We start from the raw sequence: 27,603 nt of genomic DNA on the forward strand, positions 1-27,603 counted from the left end.
ATTGAGACTTGACCAGTAGAATACTGAATGCTAATTTACCTCATTCTCTGTATATATGAAGAAGTACTAGGAGGAAAAGAGAGAAAGACAATTCTTTCTCCCTATTTCTATTGCAATTTCAGGAACTATTAGCACATTTTGGCATCCTTGTTTAGTAAGCTGCATCTGTTTTAACAAGCCAAGTGAAAAAGAAACTTACTCTTTCGAATGTAGGCATTTGTCATTATTTTGATATTCATTAGTTTAGTTAGTTAGAACATTGTTCTAATGAGTCCAAGGCTATGGATTTGAGTCATATATAAGTAAGTTAATTTTGTACAGAAAAAATATTTTGTTTCCACCCACACTAGGCCCTTCACCATCAACCAATTCTGTAACAACTGTCTATTATTTTTATCATAAATGAAATCTATCACCGCTGTTATAAAAAAAGAAATAAGTAGGATCACATGCATATACAGGCAGCACACTTATTCACCATTAGTAATGAATATATTTTTAGCCATACTTCTAAACACATGTTTTGCTTGACAGAACTTTCCCAAGGGGGAAAACTCAAGACTCAATCACCTTTTTACTAACAAATGTTCCATTTTAACTAATGAATGTTCAAGTTGATCATTCTCTTATATAAGTGACAGTTTTTAAAATTTAAAAATTTTATGTGTAGCATTACACCAAACATTAAAACAATTAAGAGATTCATGGGTTATTATTACCTGCTAGCATCTATTCCTTTTGTATTCTCATAAAAAAACTATTCATTTTAATTTAGTCTGTAAATTCTGATCCCATTTTTCTGTTCAGAACAGATTGTAAATGAGACCAGAGAACTTCAATTGGAATAGAGAAAGTCACCACACTTGCTTCCTATTCCTTGTCATTTAAAATAAAAAAAACAACTTGTTTGAAGACAAGTTTTAAAGTTTTACTACTGATTCTTTTCTGTGAAACTAAAAATTCCCTAGAGGGGTCCAAGAGCAGATTGGAGCTGTCAGAAGAAAGAATCAGTGAACTAGAAGATAAGCATATTGAAGTCATCCAATCTAAGGAGCAGAAAGAAGAAAGAATGAAGAAAAGTAAACAGAGTCTGAGGAACCTGTGAGACACCACAGAGTGTCCCAATATACTCATTGTGGAAGTCCCAGAAGGAGAAGAAAGAGAGAAAGGGTCAGAGAGAATATTCAAGAAAATAATGGCTGAAAACATCCCAAATTTAATGGAAAACATGAATATACATATCCAAGATGCTCAATGAACTCCAAACAGGATAGACCTAAACAGACCCATAACATAGCATATTGTAATCAGACTGTCAAATGCCAAAGATAAAGAGAGAATTGTGAAAGCTGCAAGAGAGAAGTAATGTGTCACATACAAGGGAGTCACAATAAGATTAAATGCCAATTTCACATTGCAAATCATTGAGGCAAAAATGCAGTGGGAGATCATATTAACATTGCTGAAAGCCCCAAATTTCCACACCAGAATTCTATATGTGGCAAAACTTTCAAAACAGTGGGAGAAATTAAGACATTACCAGATGAAGAAGAACTGAGGGAATTCATTGTCACTAGACCAGCCCTACAAGAGATTGTAAAGCGAGTTCTGCAGGTTGAAAGGGAAGGACAAAAGACAATAGATCAAAGTCACATGAAGATATAAAGATATCCAGTAAGGTTAATGATATGGGTAAAACAATGCTATTGTATTTTTGACCTGTGACTCCACTTTTTACTTTCTAAAGTATCCAAAAGGCAAATGCATAAAATGCAATGAGAAATCAGTGGTTTGAGACACATAATGTATAAACATGAAATTTGTGATAAGAACTGCATAAAGGTGGGGGAACAGAGAGGTATAAGAACATAGTTTGTGTGTACTATTGAAATTAAGCTATTATCAAAGCAAACAAGATTGTTATAGATTTAGGATGTCAAATTTCAGCCCCATAGTAAATACAAAGAAAGTATCAGAGACTATGCAAGCTCACAGAGACAGAAATTAGAGTACAGGTTTCCAGGGGCAGAGGCAGGGGGAGTGAGGTGTTAATGCATAATGGGTGTAGGGTTTCCTTTAGAAGAGACGGGGAAATTTTTGGAATGGAAGGTGGTAAGGGTACCACAATGTTGTGAATGTGATTAAATCCATTGAATAGTATGCTTGGGAGTGGTTTAAATGGGAAAAATTTATATTTTATATATGTCCCCACAATGAAAATAAAGAAAGGACAACTAAGAAGCCAATGAAAATTAAAGGAATATTTATGTTATGACACAACAAGGGATTCCACCATAGATTTTTTTTTTTTTTTTTTTTTTTTTACTTTTTATGCTTAAATATGTTCAAACTTCTAGGACAGTCGCAAAAATAATACAAGCCATAACAGAGAACTCCAGCATACCCCTTCCCCACCAGATACCCAGATGCACTAATTTTAACTTTTTGCCACATTTACCATAACATTCTATCTGTTCATTGATCTACTTAGTTAACCAATTTTCTGGAAAATTGAAAAAACAATTGGCATAACTTATGGGAATGAAAAGCACAATACAAGAGATGAAGGACACAATGGTGACATAGAGCAGCAGATTTCCAGAGGTGGAAGAAAAGATCCATGAAATGGAGAACAGGGCATCTGAAACCCTACACAAAAAAGAACAGATGGGGAAAAGAATGGAGAGATATGAGCGATGTCTCAAGAAACTGAATGACAACATGAAGTGCATGAATTTTTGTGTTGTGGGTGCCCCAGAAGGGTAAGAGAAGGGAAAAGGGGCAGAGGCAATAAGGGAGGAAATAGTCACTGAAAATTTCCCATTCCTCATGAAAGACATAAAATTACAGATCCAAGAAGCACAGAGAACTCAAAACACAATGCATTAGAATAGACTTAAACCAAGACACTCGATAATCAGATTATCAAGTGCCAAAGACAAAAAGAATTCTGGAAGCAGCAAGAGAAAAGCGAGACATCACATACAAGGGAAGATCAATAAGACTTTGTGTTGATTTCTCAGTAGAAACCATGGAGGCGAGAAGGCAGTGGTATGAAATATTTAAGACACTGAAAGAGAAAAATCAACAACCAAGAATTTTATATCCAGCAAAACCGTCCTTTAAATATAAGGCAGAGTTTAAAATATTCTCAGACAAATAGACAATGTGAGAGTTTGTGAACAAAATACCTGCACTACAGGAAATACTAAAGGGAGCCCTACAGACAGATAGGAAAAAACAGGAGAGAGTGGTTTGGAGCACAATTTTGGGAGATGGTAGCACAATAATGTAAGTACACTGAACAAAGAAGACTGTGAGTATGGTTGAAAGAGAAAGGTTAGGGGCATGTAGGACACCAGAAGGAAAGATAGAAGGTAAAGACTTGGAATGTGTGGTTTAGTGAAGCCTAGAGTGGTCAATGATTTTGATAAAATGTACAAATATGTTTTTGCATGAGGGAGAACAAATGTCAACTTTGCAAGGTGTTAAAAAGGGGGTGGTATTGGGGGAAAAACACAATCAATGTAAACTACTGTCTATAGTTAACAGTAACATTGCAACATGCTTTCTTCAATTGTAGCACAGGTAATACACCAAAGCTAAATGCCTGTTAGAGGGGGCATAAGAGATGGGTATGGGATTCTTGGCATTAATGTTGTTGTCTGAAATTTTTATGGTATTTTATTTTATTTTAAACTTTTCTTTTGTGGCTTTTTAGTTGCCATTTTTTCTCTTTTTCTTTTTTTCTTTTGACTTTTTTCATCTCCTGTTTCTTTGTGGCTGTATTTTATCTGATTTTTATTTTTCCTTTTATCCTTTTTACTACTGACCTTATTGCTATATTTTATTTTATTTTTACTTTTCCTTTTATCCTTTTATTATTTTTTTGTTTCAATTCTCTTTTTTTTGAGTAATGAACATGTGTAAGTGCCAATTTTGGTGATGAATGCACAACCATATGATGATACTTTAAACAACTGATTGTACACTGTGGATGATTGTATGTTATTTGAATATATCCCTATAAAATTACAGGGAAAAAATAAACAGAGGGACACAAGTGCTGGAGAGAACTTGGAGAGAGAGGTGTATGTATTCATTGGTGGTGGGGAAGTAAAATGGTGTAATCTATTTGGAGGACAGTAAGGTGGTCCCACAAGAAGCTAGGTGTGTGGTGGTTTCAAGATCCTGTAACTTCAGTATGGGGAATATACTTGGAAAATCAGAGAGCAGGGATATGAATAGACATTTATGCACTGGTATATATAGCAGCAGTATTCACTATCTGCAATAGATGGAGGTGGCTTAACCCAAGAGTACATTGACTGATGAACAGAATGGTGAACTCTAGTATATGCATAAAATAGAATATTAAGCAGCTACAAGAAGAAATTAAGCTGTGAGATATGCAACTAGGTGAATGGATCTTGAGTATATTTTGAGTGAAGCCTGCCAGAAATGAGAGGACAAACATTATGATGCCTCACTAATATGGACTAACTATAATGTGTAAACTCTGAGAACTGAATCTTAGAGTACAGTTTACCAGGGAAATGTTTATTGTAATTGTCTCTAGACTGTAATCTCTTACAGCAGTCATGTCTGTTCTTGAGTTGTAATGGTTATCTCTAAATCCTGAGATGCTGAGCTCCTTGTGTATAACCTGGTCAGTCTCTGGAACTTTGGGTATCTGTGACACTTGACTCTTGGAGGTAGAACTTGGCAGCTATGAATGTCAATATTACCCCATAAGGCAAAAGGCAACTGTTGAAAAAGCTGGAAAAGAATTCAGACTTTAGAGATACAAACAAAGAGGAACTGGTTAGGACTAAGGCAAATCAGGCCCAAGGATAAAGGGCGATACTGAATGGGTTTTAAAACTGCAATTTATGTGTGAGACCAAGGGAGGAGATGTTTATCTGGTGCAGGACCTATATTTTCTGTAGCACACTAGATAATTTAACTTGTATAATCAGTTTGTTTGAACACCATAGGTTCAGGGAGCTTTAATGGGAAATGGGATTTGGTGAGTTTGTACAGACTGGGTTGAAATCTTGACACACCCCAGAGTAATATGGGCAGACTGTAAGTGTATTTGTGCCTCCCCCCCGAGGAGCTGGGGAGAAATACAGAATTGTTGGACTTCCCCACCTGGGCTATTGCTGATTTTCCTGCAAACATTGAGGACTGCCAATTTGGTGGGCCGAACCCTGGATCTGGGGGCGTTCCCCTGTGAGGCTAGTTGCTGCAAGGGAGAGGTAAGCCCATTTATAATTGTGCCTAGGAGTACCCCTCAGAGAGCCTCTTTGTTGTTCAGATGTGGCCCCCTCTCTCACTAAGCCCACTCAGCAGGTGAATTCACTGCCCTCCCCCCTACATGGGACATGACTCCCAGGGGTGTGAATCCCCCTGGCAATGTGGGAAATGACTCCTGGAGATGAGCCTGGACCTAAGACTGTGAGATTGAGAGGATCTTCTTGACCAAAAGGGGAAGGAGAGATGAAACAAAATAAGGTTCCTGTGGCTAAGATATTTCAAATGGAGTGGAGAGGTCACTCTGGAGGGTATTTTTATGCACTATATAGATATCACCTTTTAGTCTTTAGTGTGTTAGAATGGCTAAAGGGAAATACCTAAAGCTGTCAAAATGCAACCCAGTGACCTTGATTCTTAAAGACAATTGTATAGCTAAGAAGATTGCATAGTGTGTCTGTGTGACTGTAAAAACTTGTGGCTCGCACTCTCTTTATCCAGTATATGGACAGATGAGTCAAAAAATGGGGACAAAAATTAGATGAAGAATAGAGTGGGATGGAAGGGATGGAAAGATTTGGGTGTACATTTTTGCATTCATTTTTATTTTGGAGTAAGGAAAAGGTTCAAAAATCGATTCTGGTGATGAACACACAACTGTATGAGGGTGCTGTGAATAACTGATTGCACACTGTGGATGTCTGTAGGGTGTGTGAACATATCTCGATTAAACTGTATTTTTAACAGTAAATGAACAATGGGGGAGGAGGGGAATGGGATGTTTTGGGTGTTCTTTTTTATTTTAATTTTAATTTTACTTTTTGGAGTAGTGAAAATGTTCAAAGTTTGATTGTGGTGATGAAAGCACAATTATAGGGCAATACTGTGAACAACTGATTGTTCACTTTGAATGATTGTATGTTATGTGATTATAGCTCAATAAAATTGCCTTCCAAAAAAAAGAAGCTACCTAGCAGCATCTTTCACATTATTTCAAAAGGATTCCATATTTTAGTAAACTCCTCATATGTTCAGTCAAAACACATATTTACATATAAAAGAATTAACAGGTCCTACTCTAAATAAACTTCTTTCCCATATTTGCTTCACCTCTGCTACTCCCAACTCTTTCTCCTTTGCTGCCCCTAGAGGGTAACAGCCACAGTACGCACACCATCACTGCCTACAAACCTGTTACTCCTCTTTCTTTTGCAGGCCTCACTGCTGAAATTGGGCCTGGGGAAGCTCAAAGTAAAGAGTTTAGTTTTTTGAGAACTGGGTTAAAAAATGATTTACTAACTGATAACTCCCTTCCCTCTTTTCAGAGTCTGAAGTATGGAAACCATCCAGAAGAAAAACTTGACTTTCATTCTTTTCTTGCTGTTATGTCCACTTCTCCCACTAACCTCCATATGGGCATTTTATCTTGCTGGAGTACTTGTAGAAAAGTTGAAAGAGAAGTATCATGAAATATGTTTTAAAAGTGCTGTCAGTAAAGTTGAAGGATATATAAAAGAAAATAAATTAAAAACAAAAACAAAAACAAAAACCTTTTCTGCCTCCTCACCCTTGGGACTCTGAGTTTGCTATTTAATAACATCCCACCTTCCTCCAACTCCTCTGAGGCAAATCCAGGTTATTATTTCCCATATATGTTTTGGAACTAAAAATCTACCTTCTAGTTTTTGGATTTGTTTTCATTTGTTATAAGTTAAATAGCACTCTAAGTCAAGTTAATTTTGTTAAGAGTTTATTAAAGTATAATTTACAGTTTCCTAGTAGAGAAAATTTAATGTAACAATAAAGGTATTGTTTATTGAACAATTTTACCTGTCTAGACTTCATGTCATGTCCAAGTTGTTATGTAAAGTATAGCAAGCACACAATATATATCAGAAAAAAATTTAATTTATGCTATTTTTATGAGTCATTAACCCCAGAACATCCTTTGAAGAAGAGACTAGAATGAACCAAAGTTAAAAATAAAAACTAAATTAGTACAAACTTTGGTAGCATTTAATTCTTCATGAAATATTAGTTTAAAATAATAATAAATCAGTTTAATATTTTCTATATTTTCTTCATAAATATATAATTTCTGAGGTCTTTAACATTTCATTATGTATTTCAATAATTGAGATCCACCTTAAAGTTCTGTACATCTTATCCTGTAAATGTACTTTACAATATTATAACCTTTTCAAAAATCCATTCATCCTCTCCCCAATTGACCCCTGAAAAAAAGGGGGCAATTTTAATAATTCATAAGACATTTGGAAACCTCTGTCACTTGACAACTTTATGTAGAAGTTAATTTCATATTCTCTGAAATTTTATTTGATAATTTCCTCTGGTTATTTTTTGGAGAATATTTCATAATTATGTAAGTGGGAGTGGGGTGTTAGGTAATTCAGTTACACTGTTCAAGAATAATAAACATCTTTGAATAACATAACATTATTTATTGTTATGAATTGCAAAAGGCTTACCAACATAGCCTACCCACTTCAGCATCTTCCACAGAATAAATTAACCAAGAATGTAAAACATAAAATGTGAGGCTAGGGTCATAAATTATTTTGGTATTTGTAAGACAGTTCCAAGAAAGTCATCCTGTTAGGACCATGATCCGAAGTCAAACAGGGTCTTGGGCACCAGGGAAATGGACTGGTGGAAACTAGGCAGCGTGTCAATGCTCAGACAGTTTTTACTGATTGAGTATCAGAGCCTTCACACTGGCCCTAGGAGTGGGTACTAGAGTGTTACCCAGAAAATTGAGGTAGATGGCTAATTTTAAAACTAGACCACTAAGTTTGCACTTGGAGTAAAGCTCACATAGGTTGGATTCACCGCAAGCACTCAGAATATCACTGGCCTGAGAAGACATCAAATTCCAAAGTCCATCAGTTGACAAGGTAGAGATTTCTGAAGGATTCCTTGCATGACAGGATTAGGTTCAGCCTGAAGGAGAAGTTCCTTAGAGGTCCAGCATCAGGGCTAGGGAAGATGGATGCTAACAATAACAACATTCATAGTGGAAGGAATCTAGGAACAATATTTTATTTTCATTGACAGCACTACATTTTTTTTCCTTAAAAGGAGAACTCTTCTATGTTCCAAACTCTTTTTCCTTTACTACCTAATCTGTCAAAAAAAGGTCACCACAATAGGACCAATAATCCAACGAACTATATCTGTGGTTTCACATTATTTACATGCTAGTCAAGAAAGAACAATTAGCAAAAAAATTTGACATTTTTTTACATGAAAATAAAACAAGTCACTATTCTTCACCTTATGTGATGGGAAACCTAAAAGGAATAGTTGAGAACAGCTGCATTTTGGCAATTGAGAAGAATCTTATGTTTTTATATTTTATTCAAAGGCAGAAACTGACAGTCAGCTAAATTACAGTGATGATAAGATATAAAGTGTTCAATCTTAAAAGTAAACCAGAAATTCTATGTTGATTATCTAAACACATATCTAAGTATTTAAAATGGGATGTATGTAGTATGCCAGTCAATGAAAAATGACCCCAAATAGCCACCCATTGAATACTTTGTTGACTAAAGCACAGCCATGGTTGTTGAAAAAAGTAAAGTAGTTTTCCTATATATTTCAATGAAATACCTAGTATCTTTGTTATCATATGTCAGAAAATAAAACGGATCTTATATACCATATTAGAGCTAAGTCTACTTAGCTCATAGTCATATCTTAGATATGAGGAGGTTTAAAAAGTGAAGAAGGCTCAGAATAGTATGAGACTAGTTCAGGATTCTTTAAAAATATAGATTTTTATCAATAGCAATATACTGCATTGGAATCATTATGTGATTGTTTTCATATGTGTATGTGTTTCCTAAATTTAGAGCAGTAGCTTATACCTACTTCCTGAAGGGATGTCAGTTATCATGGCAAGAAAAGATTCATTCTCAATGTTAAAAGGAATAAAACAACAAAGCACCCTGCTATCCTCAGCAACCAAAATCTCTTTGCATGTTTCATCCCGCTATGCAACATATGGACAACTGAGGCCAAATCCTGTCCTAAGGAAACAAGGATAGAAACCATTAAGAGTATTCTGATTCTTCCACACTTTTAAAGACCACAATTTCCCATGCTTGCATATTTCCAACAAAATATAGGCAAATACACACAGATGAAAAGCCTCATACAGTCAGTTTGCAACTATATTTGTAGAAAAATGAGAGTTTTGTAGGAGAAACACTTTGTTTACTAGGAAACAGCAATCTTAGGAAAACCCCACATACCTTTACTCTTTAATTGTATTAACGGGACCTGAGTGTTTCAGAAAAGGTCATTTATGCGCATAAAGCAGTAAATCCCATGTCCCTATGAAAGAAGCTCAGCTGCACCTTCTGCCCTTTGCAAGTGTGTAACTGTCCAAGAACAGAGTGGGGGGACGAATTATATGGTATGACTACCAAGCAATTATCCCACCTTTACTTAATTATAGATGTTGTTGGAGCAATCAGGAATTCCTGTCGAAATCTTTTCTACATGAAAAGCCCTTTCTTAAGTAATTTTTTCTTTTCCCCCCTCTTTGGGCTATGGTAAAGTTTTCTTCATAGTAGGGAAACATTTCAACCTTTTCCCAAATTATTTGTCGAAGCACTATAGCAAACTTCTAATGTTTCGGTATTTTGATAATATTGAAGGCTAGTCCAAGGACTAAAATCTTGCAAGTCATTTTCAGGAGGAAATGGAGAAATGTTTCATTTCCCAGGTATGTCCTTTACAAATTCTTAATGATCTACACGGGTTAAGAGGGGGAAGGAAGGGTGTTGGAAGACTTTATTCCTCCTCTTAAACTTTCACCAATAGCACCCTCTAGTGTCTCCAGTTGAGCTATGCGTATTGTCATCAGCTAGGTTCAGTATTTCTGCAGTTCAAGGACTGAAAACAAATAATTACTAGGTTACAGAGGTTCTTCTCTGCTTCTATATCTTTAGTTTCTGCAGAAATTAATTTGTTCTTTGTGTACCTGCACTGATTGCAGCCTTCTTTTCATTTGTGACTTGAATGCCCCAACACTAGCAATGTCTACCAATTTAAATGCAAGTGACTGTACAAATGATGATAGTAAAAATACTTGGAATTGTGCACTTTCAACTCTTAAAAACAGTTGCGTATACATTATCATTTTCATATCTCACAATATTGCCCCTCCCATGAACACCACACTTGTAGGTTTGTTTTTGTTTTTAGAGAAAGAAGTAGGATGAATTCATGTGCTATCAAGAGAAATTGTCTTAACTAAGGCTTTCTTTTTAAGCAGTACTTATCCTGGGAGGGCTTATCTTATCTTTTCATTTTATTTACCATCCCTATTTTCTAATTCTTAGAGAGTGAGAACTTTTTAGTTTAATGCCAGGTGCTGTGCTAAGCATTTGTGTATATTATCTCATTTAATTATCACCACAATATTTGGAGATGGATAAGGTTATTACCCTCATTTTAAACATAAAAAGGCAAAATTAATTTTAATCATATATTTTTAACCAGTTAGCCAATATATCATCTTTTCAATATGTAACTGATATAAAAATATTAATGGTATATTTTGTATACTTTATATGTGTGTTTGTGTTTCTAAGTCTTTGAAATCTGCTGTGTATTTTATATTTACAGCACATCTCAATTTGGACTAGCCACATTTCAAGTGCTCAATAGCAGTATGTGGCTAGTGGCTATAGTATTGGACAATGAAAGTCTACTGGTGAATTTGTCCACAGCCACACAGCTAGAAGTGTCAGGGACAAGACTCCTGATTTAGTTTAAAACCAAAGCCCTTCTCTTAAACACTGGGCATCACTGCCTCCTACTAATTGCAATTGTTGCTGATGGTTTAATATTAATCATGAAAAGTATCATGTAAAATGTAATTTGTCCAGTCTTAACAATTGCCTGCCCACAACCTCACCTACTTTCCCAGTAACAATGATGATTTATTGATTGTAACATTTATGTGTAATTTACAGTTCAAGTTGTTGTGGGCAATAAAAGATGAATGTGATGTGATGCAAAATAACTGTCACAGGATAGAAAGTACCCATTGTTGTCATCCATCTGCAGGACCTGTCCATTTTCTCTCTGAAAACAGACCATACGAGAAGAGAAATAACAATGAGAGGACAGGTTGCTTGATATGGGTGTTTCAGTGCAAAGGCAATTAAAATAATAGAATATTTAAAGTCATCATCAATTTAATACCAAGGTTGCCTTCTCCAGTGAGATGAAAAGATGGGTGGATAGGCACTGCCAAAGTTTATCTCTTTGAGTCTCATTTTACTATGTCTCTGTGGCTGATCAAACCTTCTTCAGATCGGCACATTATTTCTCAGTTTCAATAAATTAGTTTACTGGCCTCTTCTATGAGAAGATAAAAGGCAGAGACATTTTGAAGAGAGCTCAGAGACACTTAGAGAGAAAATGCCCAGAGACATTTTGGAGACAGCCGTTGAAACCAGAACCAGGAGAGAAGCAAAGAGATAAAATCTAGAGTTTGCCTGGAGAAGCTAAGAGAGGACCTCCAGATGCTTAGAGAGAAATGCCCTGGGAGACACAAGAAAGGGCACACAGGAGCTGAGAGACAGAAGCTAAGACAGAAGCCCAGAGACATTTTTGAGAAAGCAACAGAAACCAGAAGCTAATTCCAGGAAAGGCACAGCAGACTCTGGCCATGTGCCTTCCCAATGTGACAGAGGAACCCTGGATGCCATTGGCCTTTCTTCAGAAAAGGTATCTATCTCTTGATGCCTTAATTTGGATATTTTCATGGCCTCAGAACCATAAATTTGCAACCTAATAAACCCCCATTGTAAAAACCAATCCATTTCTAGTATTTTGCATTCTGGCAGCTTTAGCAAAGGGGAACATAGAGTTACTTAGAATGCTGAGAGCTTTTGCCAGTTGTCCTGGCTTTTGTTCATTGGTGCCATCATCAGACAGAATACAGGAGAAAAGAAAATGGGGAAAAAAATCATTATTTTCAGATGTGAATTTCTGTCAGTCCTATCAACACACTGAATTTCTCAGTTGATTTTCTGGGTTACTTAGTTCAACTAGTAGAGTCTCCTTGGTCTATAAGTAATGTTTTTATTCTACAGAAATCATTCTTTATTGGACTATATACTTAAAATTAAAAGCTGTGCTTTAAATTATAGAAGAATATGGATTGACTACGAAGCAACCATGTAGCTGAACTGAAGAGATACATACTCCTGCATGGAAATCCCTGTTCTGTCACTCTTTAGCTTGGTAGTCTTGTGCAAATTACTTGTCCTCTATGGAGCTTCAGTTTTGGGAATTGTAAAATGTGGATAATAATATTAACCTCATGAATCTGTTATGATGAGTATTTTAAAAACCACATAATCACTGAATATTTCTCTTCCTCAAGTTTAGATCCAAACTTTAAGAAATCAATTAATTGATGTCTATCTTGGACATGTTATATTATCTTTAATGCTCTGAAAGTAACTTCATGCCAGGACTTTGCCACATTGTCTTGGATCAATCAGTGATTTTATTTTCAATGAGTTCCTGCCATCCCCTATGACAATGTCATCCAGCAGTACAAACTCCAAGAATCAGAGCTGTAACCTTTTGATAGCTTCTGATCTCATCTTCAAGATATTTCTTAGCTCCTCCAAATAGGAAAATGCATGTGCAGAATATTGTGGACAATGGAGAGTTACAAGAGGTGTAAAATGAATATTAAAGTGTCTCCCCAGACCTGTTCAAGCAAATATTTTATTTTGTTCTCTTTCATGCAGCCCTCACTGAACCGCAGTGCCACTGGTTCCTGCAGTAATGGGTTTAGATTTAAAAGAATGCAAAAAGAAAAAAAAAGTGATGGGTGAAGATTATTTGAAACAAGATTTTAACATTAAAATATCAGGAGTTGAAAAGAGGACTATTACAAACATGGAAAGGGGACATATTGAGTTCAGAAGTCACGAAGAATTGTCCCTTCAATAAAAACTTTCCATGAAGGAGCCGTTAAAGAAAATCAACTCATAATGATTGGTAAAGTTATATATATTTTTCCTTCTTGATGTTGTATCCCTACACAGATGCTATCCTACTTTTCATTCAGTTGATTATATATGTAAATGGAGACTGTGCTCTTGGCAGCGATAAAATTACCTACTTTTTCTTTTATTTCAGGAAAGAGAGCCTCCTTCTTCCAAAAACCAGGCAGAGAACTAGAAAAGTTTTCCTATTGGTTAAGTAGGGAAAGTAGATCTTTCCTCCTAAAACTGCACACCTTTCTGTACAAGAATTTAGAGAAATCACATGATTCATTCTCCTGTCTCTGGGTAAATTTAAGAGCCAGCTCCTTGTAGCAAGAATCACAGCAGACCAGCTGGGGAGGTTTGTTGTTGTTGTTTGTTTTTAATCCCACGCCTGAGATGGGAAAATTGGCCCTGTTTCTTATGCCCGCAACTCACCCTAGCCATAAACCAGCCACATTGCCTCTGGTGGCTTTAGCGATTTTGGAGATCCGGCACTCTGACGCTTGCGGAGACATTGCAGACTAGGCAGCCAGAGCGCCCAGGCTGTGTTGCTGCCTTCGCATCCTTTCCTACCTTGGAAACGCGCTGCCCATACCTGCGATGCAGCCAGGTGCCCAGCAGCGAAGGCTGGACCCCACCAAGGCAGCTCAAGCCACCCCGACCCGCTTAAGCTCACTCGTACTTGCTCTCTGGGGTGGCCAAAATGCTAGCCCTCCTACTCCTCACAGCCCACCCCCCACCCCCACCCCCCACCTCCACTCCCAGATATTCAGCTTGGAAGGCAACGGAGGTACCGGACCCCACTAGCAGTGGAGCGTGATATCTGCAGACCAAGCCTCAGGGCTCTTTACCCTACTTCCACTAGTCTGTCTTAAATATCCTTTGTATGAGGAAATGGTGCTACAGGATGCTTGCTCTCTAGCTGGTGTCAGGGCGGTCTTCGGGATCCAGATAAAAGCTTGTACAACAAGGTAAATAAAACTTCTGTAAAATAATGAGAATGAATTAGAGTTAATTAAAAGAAGCTTAAGAGAGAAGGAGGGGAGGACCGAGGGGAGCAGTGCATACTCTCGTTTTTACTAGGAAAAGCTGGCAATCCAAAAGCGGCGCGTTTTCTCCAGCAGCGGGTCGCACAGGCCAGTGTGCCGCCAGCGGGCATTCTGCCGCCTTCTTGGGTCTGGGAGCAGTAACTTCCTAAGGTTACCTCCATCTCGCCCCTGCCCTTCTTCTGTTCCCTGTCAGCGGGGAGGGGCTGCCCCTGGAGCCGTGGGGGACGTGGGGTGCAGAGTGGGAACCAGACGGGATTACCCAGTAGTTGATGCTGCGCCAACCCCTCCCAGAAGGCGGCCTGGGCACTTGTTCAATCCTCTCCCTCAACCCTCCAATCGCTCACCCCCCTTCTTTCCCCCTTCTCTCCCTCTTTCCAGTCCCTCCCCTTCGCCATTGAAAAGGGCTGGCTCGACACTGGCTCCTTGCAGTCGGCGAATTCTCTGGGCGGGAGTACCTGTGAGCCGGAGCTGAACGCAGCGACTTGCGCGGCAAAGCGGAAGGTGAGCCGAACGGAGTGGTCAGAGTGGCAGCGGCAGAGGCGACAAAGGCAGCCTGGGCGGTTTGAACAGCCCCAGAGGCAGTCTCCGCGACATCAGCTGCTCCACGAACTGAGAGCTGTGGTGCTACAGCCCGCTACGGAGCTGGCGGAAGCTTTTTCTCCCGTACACTTACCATCTCATTCTACTCAAGAGGCTTCGTTCACTGGGTAGGTATCCGATCCTGGGGCAAGAAAAGAGTGCGGTGTGTCGGGAGTGTGTCCTGCACTTAGTGCGTGGAGGCTTCGTGCTACCTGTGGTCCTGACCGTAACCACAGAGTGGTTTTAGAGATGTCTCTTGTGTCCTCACTCTCCCTTCCCCCAGTCCCTTCCCTGGAGGTAAGAGAAAGGACAAACCATGGAGGTGAGTGCGGATAGAACGTCTTTTTGGTTTTGCCACAACTGGGCTTGGTTATTTTGCGAAAATTCTCACTTCTGTCAGAAAGTGTAGTAAATGAATTTCTTCTTCGTTGACCGTGAAAAAGATCTTTCACTTTAACGGATGCAACCGGCATCAGCAAGGCTGAGAGAAACTCTGAGAATGGGGCATGTGATGAAAAAAAGATTACTCCCCGGAGTCGCCGGCTAACCTGGCAGAGTGGTCTGAGCTGAGGGACAATGTCCTCAGCCAAGCGTCTGCCTCGGACCTCGCGCAGCCAGGTCCAGCTGCGCTCATGTCTCTAGGGTCTCAGGGTTTGGAGTTCTGCTAGACTGGCGGTTACTCCAGGGGGTCTGAGACTTGATGCAGAGCTGAGGCGAGCTCAGCGCGCTTTGAGTGGGCAGGACCTACCTCCCACACTCGTCCCCTAGACCTTTCCCTCCCGCTTGCCCTTCCTTCCTGCGCTATTTCTGGGGCCCTGCTCAGCCAGCATCTGCTGGGTGTAGAGGTGGTAGGTGTGGGAAATTCTTCCTATCTTAAAGAGAGCAACATTTTATAATTACGTACCAACAAACGACGCCCTTTTCTAATAAGCAAATGACAGTGCAGTATAGAAAAAAGGGGGGTTGTCTTCCTGTAAAATGGCTTTTAACCCCTTAGCCATAAAGCGCCTACCTATCCCATTAAAAAAAAAAAAAAAGTTTCCTAAGATGGAATGGAAAAACAATTTCTCTCTCCACAGAGGAATATCTTAAAGCGCGTAACCATAAAACGGCATTGGAAAAGGTGACTTTTTAAAAGCAAGTAGCTGCAAACGGGTTCTTTTCTTTGGAGACTTTAGAAGAGAGGAGCGGCAGCCTGCCCTGGATTGGTGACACGACTTGCATATGAGCTCATAGCTACAAATTTACTGTCTCCCCCACCCCCTGCAAAAGAAAAAAAAAAGTGGGGAAAGGATCACTTTCCAAGGGTGTATAGCGGAAACCTCTCCCTTTCTCCCTCCAAAGACTTTCTTAGAGCTAGTCTGAAAACAGTCCCTTTGCTTCCAGAATGATTTGGTCGGCACTTCACTGAGTTGGCAGTCTTTGCGGTTTGAGGTGCAGGACGTTGGGGTGCTTGTGTGAAGTGTGCGCGCGTGCACGCCTGCAGGCGGGCCCTCGCGTCTCCTTGCTGGGTCCTCTTCCAAAATGTTGGCTTGGGGGTCGAAAATCCAGACTTGCGCCACTGCGGTACATAGCCACAAAGCCAAGACTTGAGAAAAGATAGTCTAGGAAAAAATAACAAAAACAGAAAACAAAAACGTATCCTTGCCTGGAAACATCCCAATAAAGGATTTAAAGCTAGCCTAGGCGCTGGCTCTGTATGAAAGGAAGTGCGTTGAAGAAAGTGTTTGAAATTGGGGTAGATGGGCAAGGGGACAGAAAATATTAGGAGGGAGCGATGGTGCGAGAAGAGACCCTTTTCTGCTCTTATGGCCACATCAAAGAAACAACCTGAGGAACTTGTGGAGAATTCCGAACACTGATCCCAACATCCGAAAAGGTAGCGGCGCTTTAGGACTGAATTGACCCCTTTCCCCCTCCCATCACAGAGGGGAAACAAGTAAAAAATAAAAAGAACTTGTGGACGTCTTCGGGACTTGGTAATGACTAAACTGAATCCCATTCTTAATCTTGTTTGAAACAAACTCACACAATCACGGCAAGAAGTGTTAGCCCCAGGGCTGCCCTTTCCTGTGTGTGTAGATGTGTGGGTGGGGGTTGAAAGCTGGTCGAAGTAATAGTATATGTTTCCCCCTTTCTCGCCTTTGTCTGGATCGTCCGAGGGAACTCGGGCTGTGTGCTGATGGCTTGCGGGCGATTTTGAGGACCGGACCTAGAGTTGTACGCACTAAGGTCTAAGGAAACCTTTCTCCCTCTGCTAAACTAGGAATATCCGCACACAGCCCCCCGGGAGCTGAGTCCAGCTGCCTCCGCCATGGCGCTGCGATTGCCAAGCGCAGGGAGCGCCTCCGCGAGCGAATTCCGGGAACCCTGTTTTCCAGTCGCCTTCGCACAGGCAGCCCTTCATTCTGGCGATGACGTCAGCCAGGTCCTAGGCTCCGCTGGCGAAAAGGAGGTTGAGTGGCTAGTCCCAGTAGTGAGCACTAGCGACCCTCACCCGCGCGCTCCCTTTGCGCAGCCGCCCTTGCTTCCTTTCAGGCTCTTCCCGCTCCCTCTCTGGGCTGCTCCTTCCAGTTCACCCGCTCCCTAGAGGCGGGAGTAGGCGCCAGAGACCAGGGAGGCTTATTCCGGCGGGCCGTGGTCGGTTTAGAACCCCTCCCTTTCCTCTCCCTGTGTCCTGTGCGTTCCCCTTTTCAGCTCGCACCTCCACTATTCACAGTGAATTTACTTATTTAGCAGCATTTTAGAGGGAAATTCTTCCGATACAGTACTAGTTACCGATGTTAAATTTCCGCTGTTTCCTTTCTCTTGGGTGATGAGGAAGGGGGCTGTGCAGACAGGCGTCTTTAACATCGCTCGGCTGTCTATTCCCTTTCAACATTGCAAGGTCTTTAGAAGGCGGGGAGGGTGGGCTTCCCAAAGAAATGGTGCGGTGTGTGTGTTGGGGGGGGGTGAGGGGTGATCGAAGGCGACAGGCATGGGGGGAGTCCCTGTAACTGAAAATTGGGAGTTGCGGAGAGAAGGGTGCTGGGAGCTGCTGTCGCAGCCACTGTGTTCTTTGTTAAGTCTGCGCAGTCATTCCCTGAAGCAGGCACGCCAAATGGAGAAGATTCAGACGTAAGATTTTACAAGACGGAACCCTGCTACGGCTTGCCTTCTGAGCTTGCCCTTCTCCATTTAACGAGCAAATTCCTGTTTCTCCAATTTCAGGCTAACCAGTTTCCCCTGATTCATTCTTAAGCTCTGGGAGAAGGAGCTCAGCACGCAGTTGGAGGTTTCACAGGGCCAGGGGACAGAGGAGGCAGGGCGTGGGGAGGCTATGAAGCCACAGAACTGACTTACTTTACAAAGCAAATTACATTCAAAGGGGGATGGCAACAAACTGCTTATCAATTGTTATCTTGGTTTGGAAGCCGGTGGGAGACTTGGGGGAAGTGGAGAGGTAGCAAAGTATTCTTCCGTTTTGTAAGTGGAGTTTTGTTTTGTTTTGTTTTTTCCTTCCCTTTGATGGAAGGCTTTCTTTACATGATAGATCGATGGCAGCAAACTTAAAGTTGCTGTGTTTTTTAAATGCTGAAATGGGGAAAGAACTCAGACCAAGCATAAAAATATATTCGTTTTCTAGAGCTCAATCATTTGTTATGGGTTGGAAGGAGCCTTTTTTATCACCCAAATGTGATTCTGATGCACACTCAAGTAATGTTAGGTTTTGGCAGCTGGGATCCCTGGCGGAAGGGATTGCAGACTGCACATTATTTCTTCTCTTGGTATTCAACACTTTTTGTTTTTTGCGAGATGGAAATTCCTGATAGAGAGCTTCCAGACTGCTAGTGTCAGGAGGAAATAAGGCAAGGGATTTAGAAAGTAGAAAATTTTCCTTTTCTCTAAGCAAGCAGTCCACAACAGCCTGTAGTCAGGATTTAAAAGATTCTCGGGAGGAGGGGGCACACCGACAAGGGGACTATATATAAACCTCTGCCTGCAAGCTACTGTGATACAGTCTGCATGGTGGCTGCATTTTCTATTAGTGGGAATGGAAATTATTTGGAGGATGAAAATTTGAAGGCTAATTTTCTCTAATAATCTTGCTTCACATTTTTTAAAGCAGTTGTCATTAGTTTATTCACTCAGCAAAAACTCACATTTATTAGTCACCTATTGTGCCAGACAGTGTGCTATGCTCCAGGAATACAAAAGAGAATAAGAAAGCATGGCCAAGGAACTCTTTGAACAGAGGGGACTCTTACAAAATTATGATACAATATAATAAATGCTCTAATTGAAAATAACGGAGAGAGGAATTAATTTGTCTTAATAGGATGAGAAAGGATTCATAAAGAAGGTCTCTCTGTTTTGAACAATATGCATTCGTAGGCAGTGAGTAGCCAGGAAATAGACCTAGAAGGACAATGCCAGGCAGAGAAAAAGTAAGGAAGAGCATGAGAAGCTTGATGCTCTGCTATGGAGTTAAGAAGTATGTCTGTGTTTTGTACACATAGGCCACCATTGAAGACATTTCCAGGAGATATATCAGAAACAACAACAAACAAGTGAGACATTTGGACAGTAGCTGGCGCATATTAGGAGTATTTGTTTTGTTTTTAAATGAATGACTGAATAAACTGATGGATTGGAGTAGACAGTAGAGGCAAATAAGTTAAGCAGATACTACAATATCCAGAAAGACAAATGAGTGAAGACAGCCTAATTTAAATCAGTAGAATAAGAAAGGAATCCTACTCGGGTAGAAAATATTATCTTAGTCAAGATCATCTATCTAAGTATTTATTTACATTCTTCTTAACTTCCCCATTCAGCTCTCCAAATTCCCCATCTTACCCCATCAGAGTGAGCTCCTTTTGTGGTTTTCATCCACGCCACTGTCCTTCACCCATTTGCACACACATCCCCTTCCCCCATTTTCTATACACCTCTTTGCATCAATTCTGTGCCCTAAATCATTTCTCATACCCTTACCTACTTCTGCTCTCTATCACTGGTTATAGTCCCTTAATCTTGGCCTATCCCTCACTTAGGCACCAGCAAAGGCATTTGTATCGCTGATTTTTCCTCCTCAAATCAGTCATCCATCCTACCTTCCTCCCTGAATACCCACTTGGAGATTTCTCTCCTCCTTCCCCCTTTACTTCCCCTCCCCACCACCTACCTTGGACTCTTCTTCAGTGACCTTAAAGAAGCTACAAAAAGAGGAACCTTTACCTCAAACTCACTTATTAATTTGTCAGGTTTTCCTTGCCAGAGTTTCTCGCTGTTTGTTTGTGTCTTTAGCTGTTTTTTTCCAAACAAGATATAAACTGGAATTCCTCAGCTTCGTTATATTTTTAAAGTCTGCAAATGTCTGTTTGCCTTTGGTTTCAACTAAGGATTCAAATATTGTACATTGTGGAGTATTTCCAACTTTTCTGAATTTCTCATCCCACACTCCTGTCACTATTTCTGTACATCCCAGTATTTCTGGTGTGCCCTCTACCCATGGGTCATTCCTTTTATGTTTACAGTGAAAGTTTTTTCTTATTTTTATTCCACTTTCCTTTTTGCTTTGTGGGATTGTCATAGTGGCTCAAGTTTAAATATTTTGAGAGGTTATCCCCCTTACAAATGCACCCTCATCCACACCCACATATACAAAATTTCAAGGCTTTTGTCAATGTGTGTCCAGACCAATACACACATTTATCACCCCAATCGTCAGAGGCTAAGGAAATCTCGATTTTCCCTGTATTCTTAGAAAGTGCTTTTCCTTCATGAGGGAAAGGGGTAATTATTATATTGCCCATGTCTCCACATTAACTGAGGTTGACTCAGCATCATTGGGAATTAGGGAGGAAAGAAGGGGATGCCATAAATATAGATGATACATTCTTTCATCAATGACATACATAAATTGTACCTATGGGAAAAATAAAATATATAAATACATTTAAATGGATTTACTTTGTATTTTAACATTCCACATCACTTGTTATTGTCTGATCATAGCTCTTTTATCTGAAGATTTTATTACTGATTGATCGTTCAGTATCTAGAATGAAGAATACTAGGTAAGATGGCTTGATATTCCATACTGGGTTGTGATGCTTAAATCAATCAAATTGCATCTGAAAATGATGCTTTTATTCAATAGAAATTCATCACAAAGCCACCTTCCCTAAAATGTGGTCATCTTTTCTTAGGAAAAAAACATAAAATGGCTTGTATGGCATGGTCCCTCAAGAGCCATGCCCTGTGCAACATTAATTTAAAGCACAGGTTTATTACCTAGAGAAAGGACTTTTAGGGTGAAGTGTATTTTGAGGTTTGGTTAAAACTGTCGGTAAGACTGCATTCTCATTATTAAGCAGTAAAAATAAAATTGGAAAAAAAAGGTTTTTTCAATTATGATTGTTGAATTAGAAGGGTGGCTTGCCAGAAATCATTGAAACTTTCATTATCTTTTGCACTTTAAAAAACTTCCACCTGTTCAAGGATTTAAACTGCCCCTTTAATTGTCTCTAATGTGTTGAGTATTGAATAAGTGTGGGAATAGTAGAATAAATTTTGAAACTAAGAATGATACTGGCTATAGTTTTATTTTCTAGTCAAATCTGAAAGAATGATTTGTTTCCACCTAATATGCTCATCATGAATGTGTAGATTTGGGAAAATTAAAAGAGGAAAGGAAAAAGAAAGAAAAGAAAAGAAGAAATCCTGAGTAAGGTGTTTTTACTGTTCATTCTAATGATCTATAATTTTGCATGACTATAATAAACCTAATTTGCTGATGGATTTTAAACAAGCAATTTGATCTCGTTTCATTTTTAAAATTTTCAGTGATTAATGCAAATAGAGATTTGAATTGGTTTTGCAATTCAGTTACTATCATCATACTGAAATGAAAACAAAATGTTAGAATGGTTTCTTGCCACACTTTTGTTTTGATGCATTAATTAAACACCTTCAATCTGTGCAGTATTTTATGTTTATTTTAATTTAAATGTTATTATATAATTTTAGTCTCATAAAAAACTTTGAGGAAAAAATACAACAAGGCATGGTTATACCTATTTTATCAGTGTGGAAATTGAAGGTCAGACAGGTTAGATTAGTCCCCTAAGGCTTTCCAGTTAGAAAGAAGGGAAGCCTTTACAGGACTTTTGGCTTTAAATCCCCAAACCAGGGCTTTTCCCTTGTTTGAGTCTCTTACTTCTCTGAGTATGTTTTATCCAAGTTCTGAATGTAAAAACTAAAAAAATTATTTTATGATTAAAAAATAAAAACCTCAAGAGGAGTATGTTTGAGTATATTCAAATAAGTTTGCCAATTAATTGGCTGACCACTTGCATCATATTCTCTTATTTAGTGTTTTTCACTAACCTTGTAAAAAGTCATATGATACGATAGTAGGACTATTGAAATTTAACAATATTCATACTCATACATTCCCTCCATTATTTATAGGAATAATACAGATCATGACCCATCTTAATGATACTCCTTAAAGTTTAAGTTTACCTAATGTGGCAAATATTTAGTGCTATAACCTAACTAATTTTTCTTTCAGAGATCTGTATTTTTACATATGATTTTTTTTTAGGGAATGCTTGCCAATGATTTTTCAGTAGTGGTTTCCTTCTAACATGCCATCTTTGAAGCAAAGTGTCTTAGTAATCACTTGAGTGTATAGTTGTATCTTATCAGCTAAAAGGACATTAAGCTCCCAATATGCAAATTATTTGTTTTCAGGGCTATAATTCCTCATTATCTGTAGTTTTGGGGCAGGGAGTCAGAGCACATGGTTTATTTAAAATGTGTGAATACAAAGTACTTTACGATTTATATTTTATTCATATCTCGAACGTGACCTTGGGCAAATAACTTCACCTCCTTGGATACAATTTCCTGAAGAATAAAATGAGGGAGTTTTAAATTATTTCAAGTCCCCTCCAATGGAACAAAATTTCTACTGTGTTTTACAGTAATCATGGTCGCATGAAGCATTCTCTCCTTGTCCCTTGGCTCTGTCGGTATTATCAGTTTAAATGCATTGATTCATTAACCATCAATTACCAAAAATCTATCATTTGTCCCACATTGCAATACTTTATGTGGAGGTTGGTCTGGCTTGTAAAGAGTGACCCTTAAAGAAATTTAAGACAGTGACTGCTTTGAGAATCTTATATTCTAATTGGGCAAAAACAATGAGCAAAATAAACAACAAAGCAATATGCAGTTACGTTAAATTGAATTCAACAAATATTTATTGATGTCTACTCTGTGCATTATAGTGCATCAAGTTTGTTTCAGGTTTCATAGACCCTGAAAGTGGAAGGGACCAGAAAGAACATTTATTTAAACTGCTTCATTTTAAAGATAAGAAAACCAAGGCACAGAGATGTGAGATGAGTGCTATAGTAGTTTATGTAAAGGATAGGTGATAGAATTAATTAATTCACTGTCCCATACTTTCAAATGTGCTTAGAATTCCAAAAGGCCATCTTGTATGGCTGTTAAATTAACTTTGCCCAATGTAATAATAGTTTTGCATCTTATCAGAAAGTTATATATATATATATTTATTTATTTAGCATTATTAAACTAGACAGTTGTGCACTCTGACACAGAAAATACTGGTTTTCACATGTTAGTATTTAGATTATTAAAAGCACTTGTACATATTAAAGTATAAAACATATACCATTAAGTCTTGACATGAAGGCCAAGTTAATGGACAAAAGTATTAATGCATCAAATGATGTAAATATTTTAACTTTTAAAAAATGATTGGAAAAGCCCATTTACCTAAGTTGGCAAGAAATATACATTTCTCCAAGGATGGCTTTATTTTTATAAATGTGTATTTCCCTTAGGACTTAAGTATACATTTCCCTGAAGGTTTAAATATAATTTTGGGAGACTTTTCAGTGAATGATCACTTTGCTACATGATCTTATTCTCTATGACAGGGTATATCTGTGTGTGTGTGTGTGTGTGTGTATGTGTGTTGGAGATTATTAGTCTGGCAATGGTAGGTAAGCAAAATATACCAAAGCAAAGGTTTTCTTTGTTTGCTCAATAGCCTTTAACTGATTTATTTTACTTTTTGGCAGAGAGGAATGTGGCAAAAAAAGAGGAAATCAATGTAGAAGAAAGAGAATGGCCAGAAAGTTAAGTGATAGGGTCTGGTTTTCAGTTTAGTGTGAAATATGCAACCTTTATGAAACTGCCTAGGCTGGCTTCTCTCTCTCACTTCTAATATATATTTATTTATTTATTTATTTATTTATTTTTTTTTCCCCTTGTTTGTCTTTTTTCTTTTTTTTTTTTTTTTTTTTTTTTTAACTTTCCCTTCTTTTTTCAAATCACCTGTATGAAAAAAAAAGTTAAAAAGAAAACAAACATACAATAAAAGAGCATTTCAAAGAGACCATAGCAAGGGAGTAAGAAAAAGACAACTAACCTAAGATAACTGCTTAACTTCCAACATGTTCCTACTTTACCCCAAGAAAGTTACATAATATAGCAACATTTCAGTGAACTTGTTCCTACTACAACCATCAGAAATTAACAGACCATAGTCATTTCTGGGCATCCCCAGAACGTTAAATAGCTTATCTGTTCTTCCTGGATTATTGTTCCCCCTTCCTTAATTGCTCTCTACTGCTAGTTCCCCTACATTCTACATTATAAACCATTTGTTTTACATTTTTCAAAGTTCACATTAGTGGTAGCATATAATATTTCTCTTTTTGTGCCTGGCTTATTTCGCTCAGCATTATGTCTTCAAGGTTCATCCATGTTGTCATATGTTTCACCAGATCGTTCCTTCTTACTGCCGCGTAGTATTCCATCGTGTGTATATACCACATTTTATTTATCCACTCATCTGTTGAAGGACATTTGGGTTGTTTCCATCTCTTGGCAATTGTGAATAATGCTGCTATGAACATTGGCATGCATATATCTGTTCGTGTCACTGCTTTCCGATCTTCCGGGTATATACCGAGGAGTGCAATCGCTGGATCGAATGGTAGCTCTATATCTAGTTTTCTAAGGAACTGCCAGACTGACTTCCAGAGTGGCTGAACCATTATACAGTCCCACCAACAATGAATAAGAGTTCCAATTTCTCCACATCCCCTCCAGCATTTGTAGTTTCCTGTTTGTTTAATGGCAGCCATTCTAACCGGTGTTAGATGGTATCTCATTGTGGTCTTAATTTGCATCTCTCTAATAGCTAGTGAAGCTGAACATTTTTTCATGTGTTTCTTGGTCATTTGTATTTCCTCTTCAGAGAACTGTCTTTTCATATCTTTTGCCCATTTTATAATTGGGCTGTCTGTACTATTGTCATTGAGTTGTAGGATTTCTTTGTATATGCAAGATATCAGTCTTTTGTCAGATACATGGTTTCCAAAAATTTTTTCCCATTGAGTTGGCTGCCTCTTTACCTTTTTGAGAAATTCCTTTGAGGTGCAGAAACTTCTAAGCTTGAGGAGTTCCCATTTATCTATTTTCTCTTTTGTTGCTTGTGCTTTGGGTGTAAAGTCTAGGAAGTGGCCTCCTAATACAAGGTCTTGAAGATGTTTTCCTACATTATCTTCTAGGAGTTTTATGGTACTTTCTTTTATATTGAGATCTTTGGTCCATTTTGAGTTAATTTTTGTGTAGGGGGTGAGGTAGGGGTCCTCTTTCATTCTTTTGGATATGGATATCCAACTCTCCCAGCCCCATTTGTTGAAAAGACCATTATGGCTCAGTTCGGTGACTTTGGGGGCCTTATCAAAGATCAGTCGGCCATAGATCTGAGGGTCTATCTCTGAATTCTCAATTCGATTCCATTGATCTATATGTCTATCTTTGTGCCAGTACCATGCTGTCTTGGCAACTGTGGCTTTATAATAAGCTTCAAAGTCAGGGAGTGTAAGTCCTCCCACTTCGTTTTTCTTTTTTAGAGTGTCTTTAGCAATTCGAGGCATCTTCCCTTTCCAAATAAATTTGATAACTAGCTTTTCCAAGTCTGCAAAGTAGGTTGTTGGAATTTTGATTGGGATTGCATTGAATCTGTAGATGAGTTTGGGTAGAATTGACATCTTAATGACATTTAGCCTTCCTATCCATGAACATGGAATATTTTTCCATCTTTTAAGGTCCCCTTCTATTTCTTTTAGTAGAGTTATGTAGTTTTCTTTGTATAGGTCTTTTACATCTTTGGTTAAGTTGATTCCTAGGTACTTGATTTTTTTAGTTGCTATTGAAAATGGTATCTTTTTCTTGAGTGTCTCTTCAGTTTGTTCATTTCTAGCATATAGAAACATTACTGACTTATGTGCATTAATCTTGTATCCCGCTACTTTGCTAAATTTGTTTATTAGCTCTAGTAGGTGTATCGTTGATTTCTCAGGGTTTTCTAGATATAAGATCATATCATCTGCAAACAATGACAGTTTTACTTCTTCTTTTCCAATTTGGATGCCTTTTATTTCTTTGTCTTGCCGGATTGCCCTGGCTAGCACTTCCAGCACAATGTTGAATAACAGTGGTGACAGCGGGCATCCTTGTCTTGTTCCTGATCTTAGAGGGAAGGCTTTCAGTCTCTCACCATTGAGTACTATGCTGGCTGTGGGTTTTTCATATATGCTCTTTATCATGTTGAGGAAGTTTCCTTCAATTCCTACCTTTTGAAGTGTTTTTATCAAAAAGGGATGTTGGATTTTGTCAAATGCTTTTTCAGCATCTATTGAGATGATCAATTGATTTTTCCCTTTCGAGTTTTTAATGTGTTGTAATACATTGATTGTTTTTCTGATGTTGAACCATCCTTGCATGCCTGGAATGAACCCCACTTGGTCATGGTGTATGATTTTTTTAATGTGTCTTTGGATTCGATTTGCAAGTATTTTGTTGAGGATTTTTGCATCTATATTCATTAGGGAGATTGGCCGGTAGTTTTCCTTTTTTGTAGCATCTTTGCCTGGTTTTGGTATTAGATTGATGTTAGCTTCATAAAATGAGTTAGGTAGTGTTCCATTTTTTTCAATGTTTTGAAAGAGTTTGAGTAAGATTGGTGTCAGTTCTTTCTGGAAAGTTTGGTAGAATTCCCCTGTGAAGCCATCTGGCCCTGGGCATTTATTTGTGGGAAGATTTTTGATGACTGATTGGATCTCTTTGCTTGTGATGGGTTGGTTGAGGTCTTCTATTTCTTCTCTGGTCAGTCTAGGTTGTTCATATGTTTCCAGGAAATTGTCCATTTCTTCTACATTATCCAGTTTGTTGCCATACAGTTGTTCATAATATCCTCTTATAATTTTTTTAATTTCTTCAGGATCTGCAGTTATGTCACCTTTTTCATTCATTATTTTGTTTATATGGGTCTTCTCTCTTTTTGATTTTGTCAGTCTAGCTAGGGGCTTGTCAATCTTGTTGATCTTCTCAAAGAACCAACTTTTGGTGATATTTATCCTTTCTATTGTTTTTTTGTTCTCTATGTCATTTATTTCTGCTTTAATCCTTGTTATTTCTTTTCTTGTACTTGGTTTAGGATTGGTTTGCTGTTCATTTTCTAGCTTCTTCAGTTGATCCATTAGTTCTTTGATTTTGGCTCTTTCTTCCTTTTTAATATATGCGTTTAGTGCTATAAATTTCCCCCTTAGCACTGCTTTTGCTGCATCCCA

General features: G+C 38.5%; 1 protein-coding gene and 1 pseudogene across 1 annotated transcript in view; one reads left to right on the forward strand and one right to left on the reverse strand.

Annotated features, from left to right (window-relative positions):
- LOC119522280 overlaps positions 1-13,897 on the reverse strand; it is a 36,131-nt pseudogene extending 22,234 nt beyond the window's left edge.
- Positions 13,898-15,005: 1,108 nt separating this feature from the next.
- The window catches only part of LOC119523291 (protocadherin-11 X-linked-like), a 184,011-nt gene continuing 171,413 nt past the window's right edge, over positions 15,006-27,603 (forward strand). Inside the window, exon 1 of the mRNA XM_037822054.1 lies at positions 15,006-15,060. The gene's annotated coding sequence lies outside the window, so the exon portion shown is untranslated. The remainder of the gene's footprint in view (positions 15,061-27,603) is intronic.

The sequence above is a fragment of the Choloepus didactylus genome, chromosome X (genome assembly GCF_015220235.1).
Source record: "Choloepus didactylus isolate mChoDid1 chromosome X, mChoDid1.pri, whole genome shotgun sequence".
Classification (NCBI taxonomy): Eukaryota; Metazoa; Chordata; class Mammalia; order Pilosa; family Megalonychidae; genus Choloepus; species Choloepus didactylus.